Raw genomic sequence first — 6,024 nt, 5'->3', positions numbered from 1 at the left:
TTCATCCCCTCCCCTTGCCCTGTTCGTGCGCTATTCAAAAAAAAGGGGAATCAGTTTCTTTGTGAAACCTGACTCTTATCCTCCCTCAAACCCACAAAATCAATTGGGCCAAATTAATTTGGGCCTTGGGTAAGAAACCAACTCATGATTTCAGATTTTCCTAATTTATTAGTTTCATGTTTTAATTTATTTCTATGATATAAATATTTACTAATAAAATTATTTATTATTTTTCAGGTTTAATTATCAATTTTAATAAAGGAAATTACTAGTTTTATTTAACAAAAATGGAATTTAAATAATATTCATGACAAACAATTTATAAAATATATATATATATATATATATATATATATATATATATATATATATATATATATATATATATATATATATATATATATTTTGATTGAAAATTAGATTAATAATATTTTCATCAAATTTCGAAATTATATTAAAATTCGTTATTTATAAATTCGCTACTTATAAAATTTATAATTTTATAAAATATTGATTTTAAATTAATTATCGATCTAGTACTAATTCAATGATTTATTATTTTGAAAGAAATTGGACTCGGAGCTCAGGACGAACGAACCAACGAAAACCCTTAGCAAATCGCGGAAGTGAGGTAACGGCTATTGCTAGTACCCGCAATTCCCTTATAAATGTGATTATGAAATTACAACGTATGATTGATTTATTAAATGAATGTTTTGACATGTTTTATGAATTGCGGGAAATGAAATATGATTTTATTGAATAATTTATTATAATATGATTTGATGGAATTATTCCTTATTTTATGATTGATTATAAAATGCTATGATGATTGATTGAATTTCTTATAAAATGTTCTTTATAAGAAACCAGGAAAGAAAGGATGTTTGATCTTATGATCCAAAGGAAATATGTTACTTCAACTGAAGTAAAAGGCTAAAATGTAAAATTAAACGAAACATGATAAATGAAAGTGAAAATTCCTAGTCCGTTTGGCAGTATATGTTCACAGGTTACGATTCTCGGTCATGCATGTACCCATGGGGCATTCGCCCATTGAGCCAAGGCTCTCATGTTTTCGGGCCAAGGCCCCATGTTTATGGACAGCGGTCCATCGTGGAAGACGTTCCACCATGTCATACTTGCCACGACTAGCATGTGCACCCTAAAGTTGAAAATGAATTAAATAAAGGACTTTATAAAATGTTTTACATTATTCTATTCTCCCTGTGTTATTAAATAAAACGAATTGAAATGAATTTACGTTGCTAGAATAGTTCGTTACTGAGTCTTCGGCTCACCTTTATTTTGTTTTCTGTTTTAGGTACCGCTGGGATCGATGGGAACGAGTAGTGGCGAGGATTTCACTTTAATAATTCCCACCTAGTTTATGCCTTAAGTTTTAATAGTTTAATTACAGACTTTTAGTAATTTATGTACCTTTATTTTGGTAATATAAAAGATTATTATATTGATTTTTTTGGGATTTAATATCTTATGATTGAAGGTTGCCTTGTAATTCCCAAGAGGGAGTTACGGCAGGTAATGCCCCGACCAATTAGGTTAATTCCGCTGCTACTTATGCTTTAATAATGTAATTAGAGGTCGGGGTGTTACAACTACCTTGTAACAGAAAACGTTAAATCTCTCCGTTTGTGGGGCCCACCTCAACGACTTTATTTCATTTTTCTTTCCTCTTTTTCAATCTCTGTTCTCTACTTATCTTTCTTAATCTTTGTTCTCTAATTTCTCAATCTTTGTTCTCTTTCTCATCTGAATTCAATTCTTTTTTTTTCTTGTTCTTTTCAGTGGCCTCTGCTGAAATAGACAGTATAATGCAGGGTAATATAGTTGTATGATATGAAATTATGAATCTGAGATATATGATGCAAGTGTTGTACGTACTGATCGAAAGAGAAAAGTCAGTTACTACTTTTCAGTTTTCAGCAAAGGACTAGCATACGTATATTTTGCAGGACAATTATAAGAAAACACAACCAGGAAATGGAGGAGTTCTTTGCCGGGTTTGAACATCACCAGCAGAAACAATTCCTTGACAAACAATTGTTCTAGCTTTTAACCTGCTGTATACTGGGTGCATCTCTTCTGCAGCCATGTTCTAAGAAACTTACATTAGTCGAATTTGTTATGGCTAATTACATGCGAATTATATATGAGGCAGCATTTGCTCTTGTTTCAATTTATATTATACTAAAATGAACAGAGAAATGGCATTCCCCCAATCTCCTACAACAAGACATGAAAAACCTTCTTTCATGAAACTAAATCTTGTACTGTAATTGACTTCAATTATGCTAGTATTACAATTTTAAGTAATGATTCAAAAGTAGATAGACAAAATTCATCAAAAATAATACGAAGTACTGTATTTTGGTACTAAAAGGAAGCGAAGAAAGAGCCAGAACAGAGTAGAGACCAGATTTGTCTTGAGGAAAAGGTTCTGACTCAAATTTTGACAACATTTTTTAAATTGAATTAATGCAACTAACCTTAAGTAATGCAAACCCAACATGGGTCATACTAAAAGGCTGGAATCATGCTTATTACAGCAAAGTTGGATCTCAGACATGCAAATCAAGTCAATCTTGACATATAATATAACAATGTTGGCACAGAATGCTCCATCCGGTAGTAATACTTGTATTGATAGTGTAATAAGAATTAATTAATAATGTCGCGACTAAAATTCGGACAGAATCCATACAACTATGAAGAAGATACAGAAAAACAATGGGGAATGAGGAAAGAAGAAGAAGAAGAAGAAGAAAGAAGGAGAATTGAATTCGGATGAGAAAGAGAAAAGAGATTGAGAAATTAGAGGACAAAGATTGAGAAAGATAAGTAGAAAACAGAGATTGAGAAGGAGGAAAGAGAAATGGAATAAAATCGTTGAGTTGGGCCCACAAACGGAGAGATTTAACGTTTTCTGTTACAAGGTAGTGTTACTAAAACATATCAAACTTATAAGGTAGGAAAATATAAAAAAGTTTTTATAAGGTAGTAATTCACAAAACGTCCAAATATTAAGGTAGTGTTTCACAAAATTTCCTTTATTTTAGTTATAAGTTGTACTTGGTCAACCCTTATTTTTCTTGAACTTATCTTATCTGAATTTATCTGAACTTATCTGAACGTATTTTTCCTGAAATTAGTGGAAATAAGGTGAACATAACAGGGCCATATTGCGATAAAAATATTACGGAGCATAAAATATGTATTGACAAACATAAAAGATAGAAACTGGACGGTTTTATCGGGTTAGACGTCATCGATGATTTTTTTTCTTTTCCATAATTTGAAAGGACTTTACTGAATCAACACCTATCTCAAATAGCTTAGCAAATCTACATTAAAATCACTCAAGTAGTCAAATATTCCATATTTTGCACCCGATAACATTCGATCTTAAGAGCATAGTTATCAAACACCTTGGTTTTGGTCTTCAACCTAATAAAATATAATATTTTTTCATTTCTCTCTCCCCAACACCAAACTCAACACCAACAACATTTAACAACATTTATCAAACACCAAAAATTCATATCTCTCCTACATCACCCATAAAAATTCATATCTCTCCTACCTCACCTACATTTATATCTCATGATATTGTTATGGATAAGTATATATATAATCAAATTATTAGTGGCATAATTAATCGTTGTTAATTAATGACATATTAATTGTTTATTAATTAAATTTTATAATCAGCTAATAAATATTTAATTAAAAATACTTAAAAATTAAACTAAGTAAAACTTCACTTGTTAAGGTATATAATTTATATTAATAATAAATTTAACTTGTTACCTAAAAACTCGATCATTACAACCCTTAAATAAGTGGTATTGCATACTACTAACATATAACTAATGAATCACTAGTTTGTCTACATTTTTGCCATACATTTTCAATAAGGTCTTCCTTAAGAGATTTGTGTACTTCATGATCACACACTCGAGCTCTATTGGCCATATATGTTGATAAACTTGCAATGCGCGGTTTGAGGAATATTCAAAAGGTTCATCGGTGTTCGTCCTATTTTGCCTTAGCCTTGTACTAGTTGAAGGTTCTATTTGTTGTTCCTCATATTGTGTTGGATCATAGTAGAGTACTAGAGTGCATATTTATTAAACAACAAAAAATGAGTTGTTAGCCATTGTTTAAGTTTTTGTTAACAACAAAAAAATTAAACAAGAGAGAAGAAAATAAAGATTTTTTTGTGATCTAAAATGGATCAATATTAGTGTCTATTTGTAGAGCAAAAAAAAATAAAGACATTTATAATATATTTTTGTTTTTGAGTTGTAATATTTTTATTTTATGGACATTGTAAATTTGCAATAGGTATGTATTTTTAACACAACAAATCTATGTCATAAATCACATTGCAATTTTTTTTAAATAGATAACCAATGATTTTGGTCCCCGTAGGACACATGTCAATATCTCCAAGCAAGACTTTAGTTTTCCATTTGGTGTTCATGAACACCAACTTTTTTTTGGTTTCATTATCTCTCTAACTTTTTCACTCATCTCTCTACCTCTTTTATTATTTTTTATTCACTTCTCCCTCCTAAACACCAAACCAAGGTGTTTGATAACTAAGGTCTTATTACCTCCAAGTCACAAATGAGTTCTCAACGAACTTGTGTTTTTTTTTTTAAACAGAAAGATACAATAAAAGTTAGAATAGTCTTCTCTTAAGAATGTATCCTAACTTATCTAAAGTTAAAAAATAAGAAAATTTACTATCTATGTATGGGTCAACTTCTTGATGCGTTTATATGTGATAACCTAATGCGGCAACATAATCTGCAGCGCGATTGGCTTCCCTTGTGTTGGTTATACGTCATCCATGATGAATGCTGGTTATACGTCATTCATGATGAATGCAATAATGTGCATATGTGTCAAGTCGAAAAAGGAGTGCTTGAGAATTTCTGTCTGACTAACATGCCAAAATAACTAGTGGCTTTCCTTAAATCAATTATTACAACAATTGTCGACACTTGCTAAAAGTCATATCTATCTCTACGGTTCAATTATTATTTTAATACTTTCTCCGTTCAGAAGATAACACACCATTTATTTTTACAATTTTTGTTGGAAATCCTAGTGAGAATACAAAAGAAAATGAGTGGGAAAATGTGGGAATATGAAAAGTCCCACATGGGAAAAACACAAACCATATTCAATGTTTATATTTGGGGATTTGAGGGAAATATTAGTTTAAGAAAGCATGTGAGTGGCATGGGTGGTCACAACACACACACGCGCGCGCGCCGGGCTCGGGCGAGGGCCGTGGGCCATGGGCCATGGGCCTTGGTATTTGCGGTTCGCGGGCGTGGGGTGGGTTTTGTGGGCCGGGTTATTCTTTTTGGTCAAGGGCGGTTTGATTAAGTCAGAAAACTTAATCAACCCACTAACTTTGGAAACTGCTCCATTAATCACGTCATTACTCCCCACTAGCCGTTTTATGACTGTTGCAGTTCCCCATGACTCCCGTAACTTCTCCACTAGCCTTTTTTTGCTGTTATAGTTTCCCAAAAGCCTCACTATAAATTCATCGTTTATTTCCACAAAATATACGAAAAACTTACAATCACATCTCTCTCTCAAATTCCTCTCTTTCTGGGCAAATATTCTGGTCTCCAATCGGGGATTGTGAGTGCACATAATTCTCGGTGTCGTGTAAACCCTGGAGGGCAACTGCAAGTGTTCTACTGCATCGGAGGTAGCGCGGAATTGTCTTTTAGAGCAGTGGTCCGGCCACGGCACGACAATCGGTTCAGTTCGTATTACGCAATATCCAGTTAAGTCGCTCCAATTACTTATTTAGCTAACAATCTAAAAGACAATTATTCTGTTATGGCTATGAATATGTCAAAATTTCTTATTCCTGATATGTCGAAATTGGAACCTCTTGATGGGAAAAATTATAAACGTTGGGCTGTTAGGATGAGATTTTATTTGGAGCAAATTGATATTGCGTACGTTATT

The 6,024-nt window shown here is 32.4% G+C and overlaps 1 long non-coding RNA gene across 1 annotated transcript; it reads left to right on the top strand.

The window, feature by feature from the left end:
* The first annotated feature begins 398 nt into the window (after nucleotides 1-398).
* Nucleotides 399-1,475, top strand: LOC130470202 (uncharacterized). Its single transcript, XR_008930135.1, has 2 exons — nucleotides 399-631; nucleotides 1,325-1,475. It is a non-coding gene; the product is annotated as an uncharacterized lncRNA (long non-coding RNA).
* Nucleotides 1,476-6,024: the final 4,549 nt, after the last annotated feature.

The sequence above is a fragment of the Spinacia oleracea genome, chromosome 3, assembly GCF_020520425.1.
Source record: "Spinacia oleracea cultivar Varoflay chromosome 3, BTI_SOV_V1, whole genome shotgun sequence".
Lineage (NCBI taxonomy): Eukaryota > Viridiplantae > Streptophyta > Magnoliopsida > Caryophyllales > Amaranthaceae > Spinacia > Spinacia oleracea.
This window is presented reverse-complemented; position numbering and strand designations above follow the sequence as displayed.